At 48.7% G+C, this 24,670-nt stretch overlaps 1 long non-coding RNA gene and 2 pseudogenes across 2 annotated transcripts; 2 read left to right on the plus strand and 1 right to left on the minus strand.

The window, feature by feature from the left end:
* The first annotated feature begins 4,663 nt into the window (after window positions 1-4,663).
* On the plus strand, window positions 4,664-5,129 carry LOC110293569 (ubiquitin-ribosomal protein eS31 fusion protein pseudogene; annotated as a pseudogene).
* Window positions 5,130-9,036: 3,907 nt separating this feature from the next.
* On the plus strand, window positions 9,037-9,330 carry LOC110292085 (ATP synthase F(0) complex subunit g, mitochondrial pseudogene; annotated as a pseudogene).
* Window positions 9,331-14,508: 5,178 nt separating this feature from the next.
* On the minus strand, window positions 14,509-17,251 carry LOC110293628 (uncharacterized). Of its 2 annotated transcripts, XR_003836481.2 has the most exons (4): window positions 16,868-17,251; window positions 16,535-16,748; window positions 15,907-16,024; window positions 14,509-15,243 (listed from the first exon to the last, which is right to left on the minus strand). It is a non-coding gene; the product is annotated as an uncharacterized LOC110293628 (long non-coding RNA). The 2 variants fall into 2 exon arrangements; XR_002377827.3 differs by lacking the exon at window positions 15,907-16,024.
* Window positions 17,252-24,670: the final 7,419 nt, after the last annotated feature.

Consider the following 24,670-nt stretch of genomic DNA (forward strand, 5'->3'; position numbering starts at 1 on the left):
ACGGGGGTGGGGTGGGGGTGGGGATAGAGATGGGGATGGGATAGGGAATGGGGATGGGACGGGGGTGGGGTGGGGATGGGGATAGAGATGGGGATGGGATAGGGAATGGGGATGGGACGGGGGTGGGGTGGGGATGGGATAGGGAATGGGGATGGGGATGGGACGGGGGTGGGGTGGGGGTGGGGATAGAGATGGGGATGGGATAGGGAATGGGGATGGGATAGGGAATGGGGATGGGACGGGGTGGGGTGGGGATGGGGATAGAGATGGGGATGGGATAGGGAATGGGGATGGGATAGGGAATGGGGATGGGACGGGGTGGGGTGGGGGTGGGGATAGAGATGGGGATGGGATAGGGAATGGGGATGGGGATGGGACGGGGGTGGGGTGGGGATGGGGATAGAGATGGGGATGGGATAGGGGTTCAGGCTTTTAAACCCAGCACTCCAGTTCCTGGCAGTCGGTTGCTGTTGGGTTGGAAGATGACGACACTGGATTGCCAGAGAGAATGGGAGGAGTCAGGCTGGTGGGAGGGGCCCAGAGTAGTCCAGGACTATCTATGTGGTTCTAGTTGTTTGGCGCAGGGACCCTGCTCAGCACGTACAGTGTGCCAGGCTGCGCTTCAGATTTACACAATCTCTTCCCGGAGCCTCTCACATCTGGAGTCCAGGCACGTGTTATCCAGTGTCTCCTGGGCAGTCTGGGGAGCAACTGACTCTGCTTTCTTTATAAATGAGGTGTTTGAGGTAGAAAGCTAAAGAAAAAAAAAATTCTTGCCTGTTTGCCGGGCATGGTGTTGAACTCTTGTAATCTCAGGCTTGAGATACGACAGGAGGATTGAGAGTTTGTGGCCAGCCTGGTCTACATAGCAAGTTCCATGCCAGCCAGGGCCATGCATCTGAGAAACAGAAGAGGGAGGTATGTGCCTAGGAACTTTTCCCACCCAGGTTATCCATTCCCAACGATCACCCTTTGATTCCCTATAATTCTATCCCCTCTTTAGGAGTTGGGGTGCACTGTGTACCCAGACACCATCTGGTACTCATTGCATATCCTCTGAAACAAATTCCCTATCCCTGGGTGAAAACTGGGGGCTAGTTGTAGGATTCAGGGAACTGAGCGGTGAGTCCACCCACTATTAGGTGGCCTTGTTGGAGTGGGTGTGGCCTATTGGAAGAAGCTTGTGGGCTTTGAGACCCTGGCTGGTAGACAGTAGTCTTCTCCTGACTGGCTTTGGATCAAGATGCAGAACTCTCAGCTCCTTCTCCAGCACCATGTCTGCCTGCACACTGCCATGCCTTTCTGCCATGATGATAATGGGCTGAACCTCTGAACCTGTAAGCCAGCCCCAATTAAATGTCCTTTATAAGAGTCACGGTGTCTCTTCACAGCAACGAAACCTCAACCAAGACAGCCTACTAACACTTGTGTCTGTAGCAGGTCTGGTGATCATTATAGTCTAGCAGAAAGGAGACAGGAAGAAGCCAGAAGGCCTGGTGCAGATGTTGGTTCCTTCAGGGTTTGGGGTGGTCCACAGGAAGGGTAAGGGTGACTGGATATTCTTAAGAGTCTGTCTGAGCCCCCAAGTCACAGGCCTAGACAGACACTTCCAGTTAGAAACCCGGGGTGCTCGACTATCAGCGAAAGCACTACATTTGAGTCACAACATGCCTCCAAGAAGGACAGGATCTCTGTGAGGCCAAACACTTCAGTTGCCAGCCATGTTGCCTGAGAAGATACCTGGAAGGAAGCCCCTGCCCCAACTCATGACCATGGTCCTTTGAAAGCAGGAAGGACAGACAAGCTCCTAGGGAGGGGCAAGGCTTCTAGAAAGATTAGTAGAACAAGTAGCCCAGGCAACAGATGAGGCCGCCACCGGCCACTGCCTGTCATTACATCTCCCAGGCTGGCACAGAGCCTTCAGCCAAGTGTGCCACCCCAGCGGGCTTCACAACGGGATGATATGTGCCACTGGGTCAGGTCACAGACTCCAGGCTCAGTCTCCTCATTGGAAAAAATAGCCTTAGTTGGTTTTGGATTGTTTCTATGGCAGGGTCTTGTATAGATTAAGTTGCCTTGAACTCTCTGTGTAGTGCAGATGACTTTGATCTTAGACCTTTGTGCTTCCAACTCCTCAGGCATCCATGAGGGTCAGCAGAGAGCACCAGATGCATTGGAACCGGAGTGATGGACACTTAACATGCGGTTGCTAGGAATCAAACTTGGGTCCTCTGGAAGAGCAGCCAGTACTGGTTTTTTTTTTTTAAGATTTATTTATTATATATGAGTGCACTGTTGCTGTCTTGAGACACACAAGAAGAGGACATCAGGGGGCCTAGCAAACACAGAAGTGGATGCTCACAGTCAGCTATTGGATGGAGCACAGGGCTCCCAATGGAGGAGCTAGAGAAAGTACCCAAGGAGCTAAAGGAATCTGCAGGTGGAACAACATTATGAACTAACCAGTACCCCAGAGCTCTTGTCTCTAGCTGCATATGTATCAAAAGATGGCCTAGTCGGCCATCACTGGAAAGAGAGGCCCATTGGGCTTGCAAACTTTATATGCCCCAGTACAGCGGAATGCCAGGGCCAAAGAGTGGGAGTGGGTGGGCAGGGGAGTGGGGGGGAGTGTATTGGGGACTTTTTGGATAGCATTGGAAATGTAAATGAGGAAAATACCTAATAAAAAATATTAAAAAAAAAAAAAGAAGAGGACATCAGATCTCTTTACAGATGGTTCTGAGCCACCATGTGGTTGCTGGGAATTGAACTCAGGACCTCTGGAAGAGCCGTCAGTGCTCTTAACTGCTGAGCCATCTCTCCAGCCCGCAGCCAGTATTCTTAACCTCTGAGCTGTCTCATATTCTGTTTTAATCTTTACAAGGGCCAGAGAACTAGGTGCAGTTTCAGATTTGAAAAGTGTAGAGGGAGGCTTAACACACAGTTAATTCGAATCCACACAGTGAGTAGCTGAGATGGGAAAATGCAAGTCTCTCCCAAGAATGCAACAGAAAGGCTGTCACAGGTCACATCTCTCAAAGCAGGCAGGCGTGGGAAATGTGTGCCCATGCAGCCTCACAACAGGCTCTGGCGTGCAGCAAGTACTTCACAGATTCAGGGTGAAGGCCTGGAGAGATGGCCCAGCAGTTGAACACTTGCTGTTTTTTCCAGAGCACCCAGACTCAATTCCCAGAACCATCTGAGGACCATGGGGTTCATAAGCCCACCTAGTGGCCAGGTCCCACCCCCTTGGGGCTAGAATGGCTGGTCCCAGCTCCCCAACCCCACCCCTGCTGCTCTAAAGGGCCATAATGGCCATTTCTAGCCCCTCAAGATGCAGGCAGCCAAGCTTCACCCTACAGAGATAAATAGATAAATAAATAAATAAATTAGGTCACAGAATCCCACCAATCCCGGGCCACCCTGGAACACCCCCCCCCCCGAAATTCTATCTTTTTTTTTTTTTGGTTTTTCAAGACAGGGTTTCTCTTTATAGCTCTGGCTGTCCTGGCGCTCACTTTGTAGACCAAGCTGGCCTCGAACTCAGAAATCCGCCTGCCTCTGCCTCCCGAGTGCTGGGATTAAAGGCGTGCGCCACCACGCCCGGCCCGAAATTCTATCTTATATAAAGCCTGCCTCTTTTTTTTTTTTTTTTTTTTAGATTTATTTATTTATTATATGTAAGTACACTGTAGCTGTCTTCAGACACTCCAGAAGAGGGCGCCAGATCTCGTTACGGATGGTTGTGAGCCACCATGTGGTTGCTGGGATTTGAACTCTGGACCTTCGGAGGAGCAGTCGGGTGCTCTTACCCACTGAGCCATCTCACCAGCCCTAAAGCCTGCCTCTTGCTTAGTTGTTTGTTGCTTCTCTCAGAGCAGTGGTGGGCACCCTCAGGTGTCTTTCCCCATAAACCTCTTGTGAGGTTTATTGTGTGGCATGACTTGGCCATTACTTGGCTCCTGATTGCCAGGATACCTTTCCTCTCAATGCTGCTCCACCTCCACTGGGGAGACCCTACTCCTCAAAGCTGTAATACTTACAGATCCAGTACCTTTTCCTGGCCTCTGAGGGCCTCAGACGTGCACATGGTGTGCAGAAAGACATGCAACTAAAGCAGCCGTATGCATTTAGTAAAATGCAGGTGGAGATATGAACAGTGTTATGTCACAGCCAGCAAGACTGAGAACATTTGCGAGGGAGCTTAGATCTGCGGTTCTCAACCTGGGGGTCGCGATCACACCGGCAAACCTCTGTTTCCAAAAATACTGATACCAGGATTCATAGCAGTAGCAAAATTACAGTTATAAAGTGGCAACAAACTTAAATTTTTGGTTAGGGGGTCACTACAGCGTGAGGGACTGTATCAAAGGGCAGTAGGAACGTTGAGAACCACTGGCTTAGAGGGTAAAGGTGGTTTTGGCCAAACTTACTGATCAATCAGAGTTTGATCCTGGGACCCAAATGGTGGAAGAAGAAGGAGAAAACCAACTTCCACAAGTTGTCCTCAGACCTCCACGTGCCAGTCATAGCATGCATGCATCCATCCCCGCCCCCCAAATAAAAAGTTAATACAACAACAACAACAAATGGCTGGAGAGGGCCCTGTCGGCCATGCTAGGCTCTTCCTTGCCAATCCATCGTTGGTAGAGCGGCCTCCATGATGCAGATTTTTCTGAAGACCCTTATGGGGAAGGCCATCACGCTGGAGGTTGAACCCTCGGACACTATAGATAATGTAAAGGCCAAGACCCAGGATAAGGAAGGAATTCCTCCTGGTAAGCAGAGGCTGATCTTCGCTGGTAAGCAGCTGAAAGATAGCCGTACTTTGTCTGACTACAACATTCAAAAGGAGTCCACCCTTCTTCACCTTGTGTTGAGACTTCAGGGTGGTGCTAAGAAAAGGAAGAAGTCTTACACCAAAAAGAGTAAGCATAAGAAGAAGAAGGTTAAGTTGGCTGTGCTGAAATATTATAAGGTGGATGGAAATGGCAAAATCAGCCAACATCGTCGAGAGTATCCTTCTGATGAGTGTGGTGCTGGAGTTTTCAAGGGTAGCCACTTTGACAGGCATTCCTGTGGCAAGGGTTGTCTGACTTAACTGCTTCAACAAACCAGAAGACAAGTAGTTATATAAGAGGTAATAAAAAAGAAGGACCTGGGCCTGGAGAGATGGCTCAGTGGTTAAGAGCACCGACTGCTCTTCCAGAGGTCCTGAGTTCAAATACCAGCAACCACATACATGGTGGTTCACAGCCATCCGTAATGAGATCTGACACCTTCTTCTGGAGTGTCTGAAGACAGCTACAGTGTACTTACATATGACAATAAATAAATCTTTAAAAAAAAAAAAGGAAAGGAAGGAAGAGAGAGAGAGAGAGAGAAAGAAAGAAAGAAAGAAAGAAAGAAAGAAAGAAAGAAAGAAAGAAAGAAAGAAAGAAAGGCTAGAGAGATGGCTCAGTGGCTAAGAGTGTTTACTGCTCTCAAAGAGGACCTGAATTTGGTTCCTAGCACTCACTTCAGAGAGCCTATAACTGCCCGTAACTCTGGCTCTGGAGGTTCTGATACAGTTAACACATCCTGCAAATGTAAAAAGAGTCCTTTATGTGCCAATAACAATGACTCAGGTTTAAAGTTTGAACCCATATGACCTTGGGTGGGCATCTTTCCTTCCTGTAGATATTTCCTGAAACTCTCCAAACAGAAGCTGTTTACAGTTAAAGATAGCCTACCTTCCTGTATCCCTATGGGTTGGTTTCTACCTCATCAATCTTAATCTTGTCAGATGCTGCCTTGGGAACCACCCAGTGACCTCACCTAGGTTTCTTAGCAACCAAAACCCTACAACATCCTACACATGACCATTGAAAAACACCAGGCCCTGGGATACCCCCATGAGGTGCCTGGGCCCACGCTAGCTCTGTCTTATTCTTCCTTGAAAGTCCCAAACTCTTGGTCTCCGGTGTGTCTCCCATCCTCTGAGTGTCTCTCTTTCTCCCAACCCTCAGGCTTCAAATATCTCATTAAAATCTCTTTGCTTCATATTAGCTAGTCCTGAGATTCCTTTCAGCACCAGAGCCATCCATTCTGGTTTCCTTGAGTCAAGGTGCCTAAAAAACTACTCCGACTGCTGCGGGTGACAGTGGAGAGCAGGGAACAGTCTCAGGAGATGCCGCGTGTGGGGATTGATGGACACAGTGTCTCAATCGAGGCCCGAGGAACCTTATGTCTCCCGCTCTGAGCTTTGATCCAAGAGTAGTGGATATTGGTGGCTGCCATCAACATCTTGGAGACAAAGTGTCCTGGAGCTTGCAAAAAAAAAAAAAAAAAAGAGAGAGAGAGAGAGACTAAGCAGGGTTTGTTAGCTCAAACCTGCAATCTCCGCACTTGGGAAGACTGAGAGACAGGAGTATGACTGAGAATCTGCGGCCATTAGAGCAAACTTCAGGACGGCCTGTAGTACAGAGTGAGAGTCTGCATCAATACCAAACCAAACCAAACCACAATGTAACAGACTGGCCATGGTGGGCAGAGGCAGGAGGATCTCTGTGAGTTTCAGAGTCAATTCCAGGACATCCATGGCTATGCAGAGAAACTCTGTCTTGAAAAAAAGTAAAGAACAAAAACCTAAAATACAAAAAAGAAGAAGAAAAAGAAAAGAAAGGAAAAGAAAAAAGAAAAATCAGCCTCTACACCAGCCGCTTATGATTGGGTGAGCTCAGTCATGTGGTCTACCCTGGACCAATGACAGTGCCTGAAACCTCTGGAGCCCAAAGATAGGTAGGAGTGTGCCCCCCCCCCCCCATAGAGGGCTGGAGGGAGGAGGAGTTTGTTGGGAAGCCCCAAGGGGCCTGTGGATGGAGCTTTGAGAGCTAGTGACCCTTGTGGGCTGGGGCTAGGGTGGGAGGAACCTCGAGTTACACAAACAACTTAAGCAGCAAGGAGCTGCCCTGCACTCTGTGCTGTGGATCCCCGGAGGAAGTGGTTTATTTGGACTGAGGGTGGAGGTGTGTTTGCCAGAGATCCCTAGAGGCCTGAAGCCTGAAACCTGAGAAAGACATGGAGTGTAGAGCGGCAGGGGGAGTATGGGAACAGGGTCAGAGGGGACAGCTTGAGCAAAGGTCTATGGGCTTCAAACGCCAAGGCAGCGGGGAGTATAGAAGTTGACGCCAGCCTCAGAGCCAGAATTGAAGCTGGGGCGTGGCTCAGCTAGAAGCGTGCTTGCCTAGAAGCGCTGGGTTCAATCTCTAAGCACCTCATAAGACAGGGGTGTGTGCAGGAGGATCAGAAATTCAATGCCGTCTTCATTTTCAGGTGAATTTAAAGCTAGCCTGAGATATCCCGGTGAGCCTGTCTTAAAACAAGACTCGAGAGAACTTCAGTTTATATGCTAAGGGGTGTAGCCCGAAGATAGAGTACCTGCACTGCTGCGCATAAATTCCTGGGTTCTGTCATCCTTGCTGTCACCTCCATGTGAGAGGGGAGAGGGTAACAACAGGGAACATGGCTGAATAAGTCCTGTGACCGCTTTATCTACTTGGGAAAACTGTTATTCCCCATAGAGACAGGAAGGTTAGGTGATTTTTCTCAGCTACACATTGGGTGGAGCTGAGCTTCAAATCCGGGTGGCTCCAGGGGGACTCAGGTCCCCCCACCTTGGCAGTAGGAAGGAGAGAGTACTTAGTTGCTCACACCAGGCGGGGACACATCCGGTACACAAGGAAAGAACGCCCCAGTTTGTCTCTGAGAGCTGAAAAGAGGGAAGAGAGATGTGTAGGCAGATCTAAGACGCTGGAGATGTGGCTCAGAGTCGCTCATTGTTTCAGATACCAGGCCAGCAGGAGGGGGCTGTAGAGGCTCAGCCCGTGAATGTCAGCTGTGACTGGTGTGGCAGCTTGGCCTCGAGAATAGATTTTACTTGTCCTCAAGAAAAAAAAAAAACAAGAAAATTCATTGTTGACAGCCCTCTGGGGGCTGGGGTGGTGGCTCAGTGGGCAAGCACTAGGACCTGAGTTTGAATCCCCAGCATGCACATAAAAAGTCAGCCTGGTGGTGGGCACAGTGGGGACAGGTGAGTCCCTGGAGCTCATTGGCTGGCCAGCTTAGCCAATCTGTGAGCTCTGGGTGCAGGGAGAGCCGGTCTCTCAGAAAATAAGATGGAAAGCCAACAAGATGGCTTAGCAGGTAAAGACACTTGCTGCCAACCTGTATGACCTGGGTTCCACCCCCCAAAACTCGCATGGTGGAAGGAAGAACAGGCTCCTTTTGGCCTCCTCAGGGGTACCATGTCAGGTGTGTGTGCAGACACTCATGAGGAAACTTAAGGGTTCTTTGGAAAGTTGGTCGGATGGTGGTTTGCTGGGGCAAACACAAGAAGGAACATTTCGTTAAAGTGGACACAGGTGTGAAAGGCTAAGGCAGACTCGGGGAGGAACGTTTCACTGAAGCAGACACAGGAGAGAGGATGTTCTGCTAAAGCAAGCACATGAAAGGACACGTGATGAAGGAGTCTTTGCTGACAACATGAACTTATTGGTCCGCTTACATTGCATAGTTGAGCTGCATTTGTCAGGACGCCATAGAGAAAAACACAGCCAAAAACTTATAGTGTGTGCTGCAGTTTCTTGCCTCTGCTTCCGTGCACTTGGGCTGATTTGCAGAGTGATGTCAGCTGAGGCAAGGCCAGTGCCGAGTCAAGGGAGGTGTTCTTCTCCTGGTGTTCTTCCGGGTCCCCCCTGCTGACTCGAGCGGAGGCTGAGGCCTGGCTGTCTCTGCTAGGTCATGCAGCTGCTATTGCTAACCTGATTCTACTGAGCTGGACTGCTGGTGTATCTGTGAGGTGTGTGTGAGCTGTCGCTGCCTGCTAACCTATGAACTGAACTGCCAATTTCCAGACCACACAGAAGGGATTTGCTCCAAAGAACCTTTCTAAACAGGCCCACTTCCCCCCATATCCTTTCTTTCCCACTACCTCTGGTGGGTGGTAGGCTAAGATTCAGCCGGTGGTCCAGAGAGACATACCTTCCACCTTAGACCATGGCCAAATTCATCTGTCACTTTGAGGAGAAGGCACCGTCGATGGTGGCCATTGCCATGACTTACCTCGATTGGTCACATTTTGGCACTACGCCAAGGTGGAGATGGTCCCCCGCCCCAACCCCTGGTGAAATCCCTATAGCTATTCAGAGTGTGAAAAAAATAATTCAAAGTGCTAACACTGGTACCTTCAAACACCTTACAGTGAAGGAAGCTGTGCCCACTGAGGTGTGGATGTGGTTTTATATCAGAGAGATCATAGGCAAACGTGGCATTGTTCGCTATGACGTCTGAAAACCAACCTTTAACTTCCGATTTGAGTTCTTATTTGAGTGTTCTTGGACCATGTGTGACGGAACTGCTATCTGAATAAAATACTAGTTGTTGAAAAACAAAACAAAAAAAGAACCATCATTAAAAATAGGATTTGGAGCCGGGCGTGGTGGCGCACGCCTTTAATCCCAGCACTCGGGAGGCAGAGGCAGAGGCAGAGGCAGAGGCAGAGGCAGAGGCAGAGGCAGAGGCAGAGGCAGAGGCAGAGGCAGAGGCAGAGGCAGAGGCAGAGGCAGAGGCAGAGGCAGAGGCAGAGGCAGAGGCAGAGGCAGAGGCAGAGGCAGAGGCAGAGGCAGAGGCAGAGGCAGAGGCAGAGGCAGAGGCAGAGGCAGAGGCAGAGGCAGAGGCAGAGGCAGAGGCAGAGGCAGAGGCAGAGGCAGAGGCAGAGGCAGAGGCAGAGGCAGAGGCAGAGGCAGAAGGCAGGAGGCAGGAGGCAGGAGGCAGGAGGCAGGAGGCAGGAGGCAGGAGGCAGGAGGCAGGAGGCAGGAGGCAGGAGGCAGGAGGCAGGAGGCAGGAGGCAGGAGGCAGGAGGCAGGAGGCAGGAGGCAGAGGCAGAGGCAGAGGCAGAGGCAGAGGCAGAGGCAGAGGCAGAGGCAGAGGCAGAGGCAGAGGCAGAGGCAGAGGCAGAGGCAGAGGCAGAGGCAGAGGCAGAGAGGCAGAGGCAGGCGGATTTCTGAGTTCGAGGCCAGCCTGGTCTACAAAGTGAGTGCCAGGACAGCCAGGGCTACACAGAGAAACCCTGTCTCAAAAACCAAAAAAAAAAAAAAAAAAAAAAATAGGATTTGAGCCGGGCAGTGGTGGCACACGCCTTTAATCCCAGCACTTGGGAGGCAGAGGCAGGTGGATTTCTGAGTTCGAGGCAAGCCTGGTCTACAGAGTGAGTTCCAGGACAGCCAGAGCTACACAGAGAAACCCTGTCTCAAAAAAAAAAAAAAAAAAAAGAATTTGAAAAAAATTAAAATTACAAGACACGAGCACACAAACGCAAGTTAATAGATGTGATAATAATAATGACGTTAATATTAGTGATGTTAATAATAAATTAATTATTATTAATTAAAAGTTAATTTATTAGCCGGGCTGGTGGCACACGCCTTTAATCCCAGCACTCGGGAGGCAGAGGCAGGTGGATTTCTGAGTTCGAGGCCAGCCTGGTCTACAAAGTGAGTTCCAGGACAGCCAGGGCTATACAGAGAAACCCTGTCTCGAAAAACCAAAAAAAAAAAAAATAATAATAATTTATTTAATTTAATAAAATAAATTAATTTATTTAATTTAATAAAATAAATTAATGATGTTAATAATAGTGATGTTACTATTAACATCAATATTAATATTTTGTGTGTTATTATGTATTATGTATAATTGATTATATAATTACTACTACTACTAACAGACATCTCAAAAAACAAGAAATTAAATAAATAAAAAATATGGGTATTGAGTAAACACCTGATGTTGACCTCTGACCTCCTCATCCAGGTACACACAAATGCACCTCACACATACATTCCCAGCGCACAAACACACATGCAAGCAAGCAGATCCTCTGTGACTATATGTACACTAACCTAAGCATGTATGCATAGAATGTCTTTGTTTTGTTTTGAGACAGAGTCTCACATTGTGGGATCCAGCTGCCTTTGCCTCCTAAGGACTGGGACTAAAGACATGCGCCAGCATGTCTTGCCAAGACTGTTTTGTTTTTAGTTTTTTAAATTAATTAATTTTATGTATATGAGCACACTATCACTGTCTTCAGACACACCAGAAGATCCCATTACAGATAGATGGTTGTGAGCCACCATGTGTTTGCTGGGAATTGAACTCAGGACCTCTGGAAGAGCAGTCAGTGCTCTTAACCTCTGAGCCATCTCTCCAGCCCTCTTTCTTTTTTGAGGCAGGGTTTCTCTGTGTAGTCCTGGCTATCCTGGAATTCTGTCTATAGACCAGGCTAACCTCAAACTCAGAGATCTGCCAGCCTCTGCCTCCCGAGGGCTGAGATTGAAGGTGTGAGCCACCACTGCCTGGCTTGTTCTCTTTCTCTCTCAGTGGACTTCATCAGCGTTGTGTACCGGTGCCTGGGGGAAGAGATCATTTATAGGAGCAAGGCAGCCTTACCCTCGGCTGCACCGCTGAAGAAAATGTCACCCTCCCCCAGCAACCATGAACTGCTTAGAGATCCTGGGGAGGGGCGGGGCTTCTGTTTCTCCTCCATGATGCTCCCAGTATGGCGCAGGTAATCAGCTGCTTGCGAGATGGAGAGTACAGCAGCTGTGTCGTAGCCAGAGACAGTGTTCCACCACACTGCCCTTCCTCTCTCCCCTCTCCCGTGATCTTCCCCAGCCTTGCTTTTTGTTTGTTTTGAGGCGAATGTCATATGTCCCAGGCCAAGCATGTCCCAGACCTTGAATCTCCTGCTCCTCCTTGCTCCACCTTCAGGTCTTGAACTTGCCGCTGCGCACCCAAAGTTCCTACTTCTACCTCAGAATTGTTGAGGGTGTAATTGCGCCGCCACACCTGGTTTATGTGGTACTGGGGGATGAACCAAGACTTCATGTGTGCTAGGCAAACACTCTACCAACTCAGCTACATCCCCAGAAGGTAATTTCAGTGTGTGTGTGTGTGTGTGTGTGTGTGTGTGTTGTGTGTGTGTTTGTCAGAGGGTCTTTTGGGACTCAGATATTAGAATTGGGAAACTTACCAATCAGTACTTGTATTTTTAGAGTTAGGGTTATAGAGACAAAAAGTTCAAAATTCAAATAAGACAGAAATCCCCACATTTTAACAGTCAGAGCCTGACCCTGACTTGGAACAGCTCATATAAACATTCAGAGCCCAACTCCCTGTTACCCATGGTGCCTGGCCCTAAATGGCCCAGAAATGGCCAATTCAAAGTCCTTTACATTTTACTGCGTAACAACACAGCCAGCCTGTCCCCGCAGATAGGGACCCAGACAAATGGCCTGTGAGATAAGACCACACAACCAACACCCCACTGCTGAAAGACTTCCACCCCTCAGCCTGAAGATGGGAACCGGTCCCAGGGAGCTGAGCTGTAGCCACTCACTACGCAGTACAAGGCAGCTTCAAGAACGTGGCAATCCTCCTGCTTCAGCCTCCCAAGTGCCAGGATCACAGGTGTGAGCCACCACACCTGGCTCTTTACTGTGATTTAGCCCCCGCCTCCCCCCAACTTCTCTTGTTGGTTGGGGTTGTTTCTTTGTTGGTTTGTGTTTGAGACAGACTGGCCATATATCCCAGGCTGACCTTGAACTCATGGCCTTTTTGCCTTGGCTTTCTGAGTGCTGGGATCCTGGATGAACACCACCATGCCCTGCAACTCTCTTTTAGTTTACGTCAGTCACTCTGGTTGTTTAGAAGAAAACAAACCAGTTATTTTACAGACCATTCCTTCAGTGGGGTGTGTCTCATTCTCCTCCGGGTCACACTGGGATCTGACCTCCCTCTAGGCTAGATTGTTATAAAAGTGACACCATGTGACTCAGTCATTTCCAGAAGTGCCAGGTGTTTGTGTGCCTGATGTTAGGGTTTGTCACCTGCTATGGCTCTGGCAGGTTTTCCCATTCCATAAAGGTACAGTTTTCCCCCTTTCCAAGTAGAGAAGGGACAGTCTGCAGGGATACTTCCAGGTCACAAATATCCCCTTATATATGCTGGTTCCTACAGGGTCACGTCTCATCAGCAAGTTCCTATCCCCTTTGACTTTGTGGTCCTTACCCCCTGCTTCCTGAGATGGCTTCTCTCAGCCTTGTCTTTTAAGTCTCCTGCTGTAGGAAGCCATTGCTGTTAGCAGCATACAGGGCTCTGTGCTGGACACCTTTTTCTCGGTTGCAGGGGTGGACCCTGCCGCCAGACTGGCATGCGCTGGCTCATCCTAAGAAAGGAATCCTTCTAGAACCACACCCCCCAAACCAAGAGGCCAGAAGCAGATGGGAACAACAGATAAGCCCGGGGCTCACTCGTCAGGACCTTGACGGTGTCTGGGAGGGATCAGCTGAGACAAGGGGCTTGTCCTTCTGCCATGGGCTGTTCCTGGTGTGTTGTGGACCAGGGTAGGGCAGAGGCAGCGGTACAGGGCGTTCTGCGGGAAGACGGGCTGCAGGCAGGCCCCAAATAAGGACATACAAGAGGAAGCTTGGCTCCAGGAGCTTAGACGCCTCGACTTTGCGCAGGAAGCAAACCAACCAGCCCAGCCCAACTCCCAAATGTCACACAAGCTGCCAGCAAGGGAGCCTGGGGCTGTCAAGGGAATAGGATGCAGCTGGGAAGACATGGGATGCCTGGGTGCTTCTGGTTCCCCCATTGCTGGGACTTTGCTGGCCTCTGGGCTCCCAGTGGAGCGCGCCTTTATTCGTTGGGAAGTGAAGGGCTCTCTAGTCATATGGGAAAGGACACATTTGCCGTAGAATTACAAGTGGCTTCATGCCTCCCACTGCTTGCAAGCTGCGATGTGAGGAACTGACTGTGCAGGCTTCAGAAAGACCAAATAAATAAGCCGATAAATGAACCGTGAATCGCCAAAGATCCCTGAGCCACCAAAGAAAGGTTTTCAGACAAACCAAACTTTCTAAGGAGGAAAGGCTGGCCTGCTAGGCTCTGGTGTTGCTTAGGAGCAACCGGGGAGTTGATTGCCCCTATGGTTCTCTCAGGGCAACGCTGGCTGTCCGTGAACCTTTCAGAATGGCAAATGGTCACTTCATTTGAGCCAGGGCCACCAGCTTTGCCAGGTCGGTATTCTGAGCTGAAAGGACTTCTGGAAAAGGCAGGCATCTGGGAGAGATTCTTTCCTGGCTCACCCTGTGGCTGCCTGCATGAGAGTTGATGGTGATTGTGGGTGGATGGGGGCGGGGACTGTGAAAAAAAAACAAGTCATCTGAAGTCAGAGTGGACTTGAGTTCGAATCCCACCCTCTCCACTTCCTAGCTCTTTACTCTGCTAAGTGATAGGTTCCCACTGAGCCTCCACTTCCCTCCCTAAGGGGGGCACTGTGACATTTAACCTTGCTGGAGAAACGGACCCAGACAGTCTTGTGTGATTTTTTTTTTCCCTAGACATATGAACACATGTCTACTTACCAACCACAGACCAAAGAAACAATTCACACCCAAGTCTGGCTTGGTTTACCAACAGATTCAATTAGGGTTACTTAGGGGTGTGTGGCAGCTTGTGAGCTCTGCTCACAGAAGGCAGGTTTCTTACTCTCCCTAGTTAGCTGTCTGTCCACACATCCTCCGGGGCTGGGGTGGGGGCGGGGCTTGTGAGGCTCCCAGGGATGGGCGGCTCTTCCAGAGCTCCTTCTCTCAGTCAGTGGGCTGCCTGTAAATCCTGGGGTCTGGGCTTCAAGAGCGTCTCCCCTAGCAAGCCCCACCCCCACCCCTCTGTGTTGCAAGTGTGTCCCGGGTAGCACCCCTAGCAACAGCTAACTTTCTATATATCTTTAGGGAGGGGCAGAACCTCTTCAAGACACTCCCACTCTGAAAGTTTAACTGGCTCAGCCTTTAGAAACTAGCTTCCTGTGAGTAAGTGCCAGGTGCTGGGAGTTCAAGACCCTCGAGGGCCTCTTCAGGCCTCCAGGACAGTGTTTCACAGCCGATAGCACATTGCAATGAGTGCGACAAGGCACATATCAAGTGCTCCGAAATCCTCTAGTAACAGTACGGGGTCTGATGATGGTGATGATGGTGGTGGTGAGGGTACGGTGATGCTGACGATATGAACCTTGAGTGGGAAGTTGCAGCCAGTATAAGCTTGAGGTAGAGATAGGGACCAACCAGTCATCAGTAGGTGGCACAGGATGGATGCTATCATCCAGACAGACAATCCTGTCACCATCTCTCCATTTTCAGCAACCTTCAATAGAATTTAAAAGACTTTTATTACATACAGTGTGTGTGTTATACATGCCCAGACCACAGCACACACATGTATGAATATCAAAAAGTCAACTTTTGTTTTCAGACAGACTTCCCAAATAGCCCAAGCTAGCCTTGAACTCCTTACAATTGTGAGTCTCCAGAGCTTTTTTTCTTTTCTTTTTTTAATATTTCTATAAATTTTTAAGGATTTCATACAATTTGGGTTCTCTCCATTTTTAAAATAACCTCTTATGTGCATTGGTATTTTGCATGCATATATGTCTGTGTGAAGATGTCAGATCCCCTGGAACTGGAGTACAGACACTTGTGAGGTACACATGTACCGAGACTTAAACCCGGGACCTCTGGAAGAGCACCCAGTGCTCTTAACCTCTGAGCCGTCTCTCTAGCTTGGAGTTTCCAGCTTCTTAAGTGTTACGATTGCAGGCTTACTGGCCCTGTATGGTGGTACACAGCTTTAATCTCAAAGCTGGGAAGGCAGAGGCAGGTGGATCTCTGTAAGTTCGAGGCTAACCTGGGCTACAAAGTGAGTTCAGGACAACCAGGACTACACAGAGAAACCCTCTCTCAAAACAAAACCAAAATGATTATAGGCTTACACCCTCACACCCAGTTCAAACTTTAACAGCATACTTACCACCAAGATGATCTATTCATCTATTAATCCTAGATGGATTCGTCTGTTCCTCTGGCTGGGTCCTCTGAACTAATCATTTCTCCAGCCAGGGCGATGGCTCGGGTAGAGAGCCTGGGACCTATGTGGCAGAAGGACGGCACTGATTTTCCAAAATAGCCTTCTGGGGGTTGGAGAGACAACTCAGTGGCTAAGATCACTGGCTGCTCTTCCAGAGCAACAGGGTTCAATTCCCAGCACCCACACAGAGGCTCACAACCCTCTGTAACTGCAGTCCCAGTGGGTCTGACGCCCTCTTCTGGCCTCTGAGGGTACTGCTTACACGCGGTGCTCAGACATGGATACAGGCAATACACCCATACACATACATTTTTTTTTTTAAATAAAAGATTTCTTTTGAGGCAGAGGCATCATGGAAATCACTGTGTAGATCAGGCTGGCCTCAACTCACAGAGATCCACCTGCCTCTGCTTCTTCAATGCTGGGCTTAAATGTATGTACTATTTCCTCCAGCTAAACGAGTGGTTCTAAGCTCCTCCCCTTTACTCTAAGCCCCTCCCCTTTACTCTTCATAACCCACTCATTCAGCGAGTGTCTCACACAGGAAGGCCACGATACCCGTGTCTCTCACCTTCCACCATATGGATTCAGGTCGTCCAGAGCTCAGGTCATCCAAAACACCTTTGCTGGCTGAGCCACCTGGCTGGGGCTCTCTGTCACTGCTCTTATTGCTGCCTCCCGGCTTGGACATTTTGATTTGGGTATTTGTCTGTCGAAGTCTTTTCAAGAGCCAAGATGCTGTCTGGGGTTTGGCACATAGTAGACTCTCAGTAAAAATCGGTGGCCTGGGTGAATAGAGAGATCCAGTTAGACTACACAGGACTCGGCTGTGTTTGCTGGTGTGTCAGCAGAAGGCCTTCCTGAGGTCTGAGAGAGCCGTGATCACCGGACAGGAAACACCGACCTTATTGGGTGGTAGCCATCTGGGATTCGGCTGCGATGTGGATGGAGGAGGGTGAAGGGAAGCTCTTCCTTTCTCCAGAGCTGCAGAGCCGGCTGGTGGCCTCCCTAGGAACCCAATCCAATTAAGGGCCTGGCTTCAAGTCAACTTGGGTTCCCTTCCTGGCTGGAACAGCTTCCAAGTGACACACACACACACAAACCTGTAACTTCCCCAAGACAAGCCAGCGTCCTGGCTGGCAGAGCTGGAGGGGCGGGTGGGGAGTAGGGTTTCTGTTCCCTGGGGAACCACAGGTTTTGGGTAAAGTTGGGGGGAGGGAGAACAGAGCAGGGTGGCTACAAGCCAAGAGAAAGAACCAAAAGCAGGCCAGGGGTCAGGGTTCTGGGCTTTCTCTGCTCCCTTCTACCGGGTGACAGGGAACGGAACTAAACGAGGTGAGGAGGAAGATCCTGCCTTAGGCCACACAGCGCTCACTGCAGAACAGGAAAGACAAGCAGTGGGCCAGGTCAGAGGAGTGCAATCGAAGTTGGGTGTTTGTTTTGTTTGTTTTTTGTTTTTTTTTTTTAACAAGATTTATTTATTTATTCTATGTATATGAGTACACTATAGCTGTCTTCAGATACACAAGAAGAGGGCATCAGATTCCAGTACAGATGGTTGTGAGCCACCATGTGGTTACTGGGAATTGAACTCAGGACCTCTGGAAGAGCAGTCAGTGCTCTTAACCTCTGAGCCATCTCTCCAGTCCTTGTTTGTTTTTGGATGTTGCTTTGTCTTGCTTTTCTTTAAAGATTTATTTTCTTTGAAGCTGGGTATGGTAGTGCATGCCTTTAATCTCAGTGCTCATGAGGCAGAGTGCTGGGGAGGCCAAGCCAGCACCATGTCTACAGCCAGAGCTACACAAAGACACCCTGTATACAAATAACAAACAAACAAAGAAACAAACAAAAACCAAATAAAATTTACTTTAAATCATGTGTTTATGTGTGTCTTTGTGTCTCTGTGAGTATATGAGAATCAAGCTTGGGACCCCTGGAAGAGTGATACATGTTCTTAAATACAGAACCCCAGTCCCCCTCAACTGGTGTGTGTGTGTGTGTGTGTGTGTGTGTATGTGTGTGTGTGTATGTGTGTGTGTGTATGTGTGTGTTTAATTTGGTTGTTGTTTGTTTTGTTTTGGGCCAAGGTGGGCATGGTAGTTGGTGCCTAGCTCATGGCAATCAAATGGAAATCCCTTCCTTTTTTTCTTCCTTCTTTTTTCCCCTCCCCATCCTCCTTCTCCTCCCCATACAGCAAGGGTCCGGGGCACCCTGTAATTCCATGTGTACACAGGATGACCTGGAACGGCTCCCTTTTTAAAAAAAATTATTTTACTTATATGAACTGTCTTCAGACACACCAGAAGAGGGTATGGGATCCCATTACAGATGGTTGTGAGCCACCATGTGGTTGCTGGGAATTGAACTCAGGACCTCTGGAAGAGCAGCCAGTGCTCTTAACCGCTGCACAGTCTCTCCAGCCCGACCCGGAACTTCTTTCTGATCCTTCTGCTTCTACCTGCCTGGTGTTGGGATTACATGTTTGCATGACCAGGCTTGGTTCTCTTCAGTGCTGGGGACTGAACCCCTGGCTTGGTGCCTACAAGACAAGCCCTCTACCAACTGAGCCACCTCACTCTCTTCCTTCTTCCTCCTTCTTTTCTCCTCCTCCTTCCTCTTTTCCTTCTCCTCCTCTTTCTTCCCCCTTCTCCTTCCTCCCCCTTCTCCCTCTTCCTCCTCCTTCTCTTTCTTTGTTTTTTTTAAGACAAGGTTTCTCTGTGTATCCCTGTTTCAAAACTCTCTCTGTAGACCAGGCTGGCTTCGAATCCAGAGATCCACCTGTCTTTGCCTCCCGAGTACCCTTTCTTCATTTAAAAAAATTTTTGCCGGGCGTGGTGGCGCATGCCTTTAATCCCAGCACTTGGGAGGCAGAGGCAGGCGGATTTCTGAGTTCGAGGCCAGCCTGGTCTACAGAGTGAGTTCCAGGACAGCCAGGGCTATACAGAGAAACCCTGTCTCGAAAAACCAAAAAAAAAAAAAAAAAAAAAAAATTTAGCCGGGCGTGGTGGCGCACGCCTTTAATCCCAGCACTCGGGAGGCAGAGGCAGGCGGATTTCTGAGTTCGAGGCCAGCCTGGTCTACAAAGTGAGTTCCAGGACAGCCAGGACTATACAGAGAAACCCTGTCTCGAAAAAACCAAAAAAAAAAAAAAAAAAAAAAAAAAAAATTTAAAATATATTTTAACTTATTAATTTTATGTGTGTTAGTGTTTGTCTGCATAGATATATGCATACCACATACATGCCTGGTGCCTATGGAGGTGAGAGGGCATAGGATTTCTTGGAACTGGGGCTATCTATATGCAGCTGTGAGCCACTGTGCGGGTGCTGAGCATTGAACTCAGGCCTTTTGCGGGAGCAGCAGATATTCCTGGTTGTCGAGGCAACTCTCCAGCCCATCCCTTGTTTGCTTGTTGTTTTGAGGCAGGAACTTGCTATCTGGTTCTGTCTGATTCAGAGCTTTCTGTGTTTTTTATATTTTGTCTGTTGGTTTATTGGGACAGGGTCTCACTAGGGAGTCCTGGCTGTCCTGGAACTTGCTATATGAACCAGGTGGGCCTGGAGCTCACAGAGATCCACCTGTCCACAGTGCTGGGATGAAAGGAGGGCGCCATTTTGCTTCCACACTGCTTCCAATGGACACATTCTCCTGGAGATAGACAAGCTACTGTGAAGTGGTTTGTCTAAGTAATGCTGGGACGGGATTGGAAGGAAGGATCTTTTAACACGAAACCATGAAGGTAAAGGGGAGTCAGTGGTATAGAAAAGCAAGGGACATTTTTGGGGTGTCTACATTGGCCACAACTGTACAACTTAATTTTTTTTAAAAAATTTAGCTAGGCAGGATAACACACGCTTTCAATCCCAGCATTAGTGAGGCAGAGACAGACTGTGCCCTGTGAGTTCTAGGCCAGGTAGAGGTACACTGTGAGACCCTGTATAAAATGTTTAGATAACGTTTACCTGTGAATTTGTGGGGTGCAGACATCTGTGGGGAGACCAGCGGAGAACAGCTGTCATATTCCTCCATACTTCCTGTCTTGTTGCCTGGAGACAGGGACTCCCCGGGGACCTGAAAGCACCTGTTCCCACTAGGCAGTCACAACCTGGGGATTTGCATGCCTTCACCCCTAAAACCACCGGGGTTACAGGCAAACATGGTCACTGGTCTGTTTGTTTGTTTGTTTCTGAGTCTGTGTAGACCAGATTGGCCTGATCTTAGATTTCCTTTTTTTAAAAAAAAGATTATTTTCTTTGTATGGGTACACTGTAGATGCCTTCAGACACTAGAAGAGGGCATCAGATACCATTACAGATGGTTGTGAGCCACCATGTGGTTGCTGGGATTTGAACTCAGGACCTGCGGAAGAACAGGCAGTGCTCTTAACCGCTGAGCCATCTCTCCAGCTCTGGTTGTTTGTTTCTAGACAGGGTTTCTCTGTATAGCCCTGGCTGTCCTGGAACTCACTCTGTAGACCAGGCTGGCATCACACTCAGAGATCCACCTGCCTCTGCCTCCCGGGTCCTGGGATTAAGGCGTGGGCCATCTTGCTTGGCCAGGCTTGCTTTTCCTCTCAGGTGCTGGTGATTCAACTCAGGACCTCTTGCTTGTACAACACACACCATAAACAATCTCCAGCTCTTTTTTTTTTTTTTTTTTTTTACTTTTTTTACTTTTTTGAGACCGTCGGCTAGGTAACTCAGGCTGCCCAGGAATGCACGTTTGTCTGTCTGCCTGCCTCAGATCAATGCGATGACAAGCACAAACCACCATAACTGGGTGTTTTGCTGAGACAGGCTCTCATGGATCCTGATTCTCTTGCCCTGATTCCCCAAGTGCTGGAATAACAGACGTGAGCCTCCGTGACGGGGTTTCTGGTACACTGGGGAATCCAACAGGGACTTCTACACTCAACTCAAACACTCTACCAACCGAGCTCCATCCCCAGACCTCCCTGATCCTTTATTAATTTTAATTTTTTGCATTTTAAAAATTAAATTAGCCGGGCGTGGTGGCGCACGCCTTTAATCCCAGCACTCGGGAGGCAGAGGCAGGCGGATTTCTGAGTTCGAGGCCAGCCTGGTCTACAAAGTGAGTTCCAGGACAGCCAGGGCTACACAGGGAAACCCTGTCTCGAAAAACCAAAAACCAAAAAAAAAAAAAAAAAAAAAAAAATTAAATTAATTAACTAATTAATTAACTGACTTAATCATTTTACATCCTGCTCACTGCCCCTCCCGCCATCCTTTATCTTTAAGTTACTAATATGGGCTGTGCATCTTTGTGTAGCTAAGTGCACATAAATGTAGGTGCCCTTGGAGGTCAGAGACATTGATTGGCTCTTCCTGGCCACCAGGCTAGCCCTATAGCTGGATCTTCACTAGAGAAAAGACCATCAAGGCACAATGTATATAGTGGAGAACACCAAGGCTCAGAGAGTGTACTGGCTGGTTCTGTGTGTCAACTGGACACAGGCTGGAGTTATCACAGAGAAAGGAGCCTCCCTTGAGAAAAGGCCTCCATGAGATCCAGCTGTAAGGCATTTTCTCAATTAGTGATCAAAGGGGGAAAGGCCCCTTGTGGGTGGTGCCATCCCTGGGCTGGTAGTCCTGGGTTCTATAAGCTAGCAAGCTGAGCAAGCCAGGGGAAGCAAGCCAGTAAGTAACATCCCTCCATGGCCTCTGCATCAGCTCCTGCTTCCTGACCTGCTTGAGTTCCAGTCCTGACTTCCTTTGGTGATGAACAGCAATATGCAAGTTTAAGCTGAATAAACGCTGGGCTGGTGAGATGGCTCAGTGGTTAAGAACACTGACTGCTCTTAATCTGAGTTCAAATCCCAGCAACCACATGGTGGCTCACAAAGGGAACGGGGTTGACTGGAGGGAGCAGAGGTCCTAAAATTCAATTCCCAACAACCACATGAAGGCTCACAACCATCTGTACAGCTACAGTATACATAAAATAAATAAATAAATCTTAAAAAAAAAAAAAACTGAAAAAATCCTTTTCTTTCCAATTTGCTTCTTGGTCCTGATGTTTGTGCAGGAACAGAAACCCTGACTAAGAGAGGTTAAGCAAGCTGCCTAGGAGCGAGTGAATGGTAGAGCCTATCATCAAACCCATGCTTCTCTCTCATTGTCTTCTCAGACTTTAACCTCACCGAGTTCTCATTAGCATTCAAACAAACAAACCGAACCACCTGTGAGGCTGGAGATATGGCTCAGTAGCTAAGAGCTAGAACTGGTTTCCCAAAGGACCAGAGTGTGGTTCCTAACATTCACATCAGGTGACTCACAACCACCTGTAACTTGCACATTGCTGTTCATCACTTAAGGAAGTCAGGACTGGGACTCAAGCAGGGGAGGAAGCAGGAGCTGATGCAGAGGCCATGGAGGGATGTTACTTACTGGCTTGCCTCCCTAGCTTGCTCAGCTTGCTAGCTTATAGAACCCAGGACTACCAGCCCAGGGATGGCACCCCCACAAGGGGCCCTTCCCCCCTTGATCACTAATTGAGAAAATACCTTACAGCTGGATCTCATGGAGGCCTTTTCTCAAGGGAGGCTCCTTTCTCTGTGATAACTCCAGCCTGTGTCCAGTTGACACACAGAACCAGCCAGTACACTCTCTGAGCCTTGGTGTTCTCCACTGTATACATTGTGCCTTGATGGTCTTTTCTGTAGTGAAGATCCAGCTATAGGGCTAGTCTGGTGGCCAGGAAGGGCTTCTGAGCTTTTGATTTCTTGAGCTGAGAAAAGGTGACAGGTAACCTGTCTCCACCTCTCAGGCTTGTTTAATTTTTGTTGTTGTTGATTTGTTTTTTTGTTTTTGTTTTTGTTTTTCAAGACAGGGTTTCTCTGTATAGCCCTGGCTGTCCTGGAACTCACTCTGTAGACCAGGCTGGCCTCGAACTCAGAAATCCACCTGCCTCTGCCTCCCAGGTGCTGGGATTAAAGGCATGGGCCATCACCACCTGGCTACCTCTCAGGCTTGTTAAATGACTCACTGTCTCCTCAGAGGCTGGAAAGGTCGTCATTCTATAAATACTGCATTCTGGTTAAACTTCAGCCAAACGTATGGCTTGGCCACAATCAGCAGGAAATTATAGGATCTATTTCTCAATGTACCGACACACTTGAATTCAAAGCCAAACTGACATTTTCCATAGCAGAGTTGATCCATAGAGCTCTTGACCAGCATCACCAAATGTTAACTGAGTAGTTATTATGTGATAGGATCCTGGAGAGACACAGCCAAGCAAAACTCAGGAGATGGAGGTCTATTTCATAATTCACCCCTGCCCTCGAACTCGATCTGTAGACCAGGCTAGCCTAGAACTCAGAGATTTGCCATAGTAGAGTTAGTTACGGTTTTATTGCTGTGAAGAGACATCAGGACCAAGGCAACTCATATAAAAGACAATCCTTAATTGGACGGCAGGAGGTGGTTCAGCAGTTAAGAACATGTATGCACTTGCAGAGGACTTGAGTTCAGGTCTTAGTGTTCATGTTAGGGGACTCTCTAATCCCCTGTAACTCCAGCTTCCGGGGACCTAATGCCTCAGATCTCTGTGGGCATACTGGCATTGCATGGGCATATACTCAAACAGCACATAGACACACAATTAAATATATAAAGAGGGGCTGGAGAGATGGCTCCATGGTTAAGAGCACTGACTACTCTTCCAAAGTACCAGGTGGTAGCTCAGAACTGTAACTCCAGTCTCTGGGGATCTGTCACTCTCTCTCGGTCTCCCTAGGTATGAGGCTTGCATGTGGTTCACAGACACTCATGCAGGCAAACATTGATAGACATAAGCATAAAGAATTTTTTAAAAATAAGAAATAAAGCAAACTTTTATTTTATTTTATTTTTTTAAAAGATGAATAATCCTGGCCATTCTGTAGAAAGTGGACTGAAGGGAGGAAAGAGAGGAAAGCTACTCCCTCTGGTGCACATACACATAACTAAAAGGAAAATAAATATCAAAAAAGGAATATACCAAGAAGAGACCTTCGTATGAATAGTATCAGTGGCTAGCATTTATCTATGACGTGTTCTGTGAACTATCTTCATTAACCTGCTCAGTGACCGTGCGGGTTAATGTACATTCCAAGTCCCATGGGTTAGGCACTTTGTCCCGGCTCTCTGTGCAGTGCAAGGACCCTCCTTGAGGCAGAGGGCAGAGGTCTTTGCCTTCACAGATGTATGGGAGTTTATTCCGTGTCCCGCTCACTCGTGGTACAGTCGTGCAGAGGAGCTCCGGCTCCTCCATCTTCAAGCCTCGTGATGTGGGGTTAGCTGTTCCCTGAGCCTGTTGCCATACTTGCAAAATGAAGACTAAGAAAAGTGTGCCCCGCCCCCAAAGGGCCCTACGAAGAAACATCACTGACTGTAAAGATTTTGGCTTGGCATGTGCCGAGAGGCACGAAGCTGGGAGAGCCGCACAGTGCGCTGACACCTGGAGCTGACAGAGCTCCTATCGTGTGCTGGATGGCCCTGTGAGCACTTCACCCAATTAGTCCATGCTTGAGCCTGTTTAATGAGTTCCATTTAGATCTGCTCCTCCGGGAAGCACAGAGAGCGACGGTCGGTTGGCCATCCTGAGCTGGTGACAGTCAGGACTGGATGGGTCCAGGCAATCAGCCTTCTGGGAGCTGACTGGAACATCCCCCACACTCCCCACTTTGTGCTTTAGAAACCTGACC

Source organism: Mus caroli, unplaced genomic scaffold (assembly GCF_978045245.1).
Source record: "Mus caroli unplaced genomic scaffold, Mus_caroli_1 scaffold_6, whole genome shotgun sequence".
Classification (NCBI taxonomy): domain Eukaryota; kingdom Metazoa; phylum Chordata; class Mammalia; order Rodentia; family Muridae; genus Mus; species Mus caroli.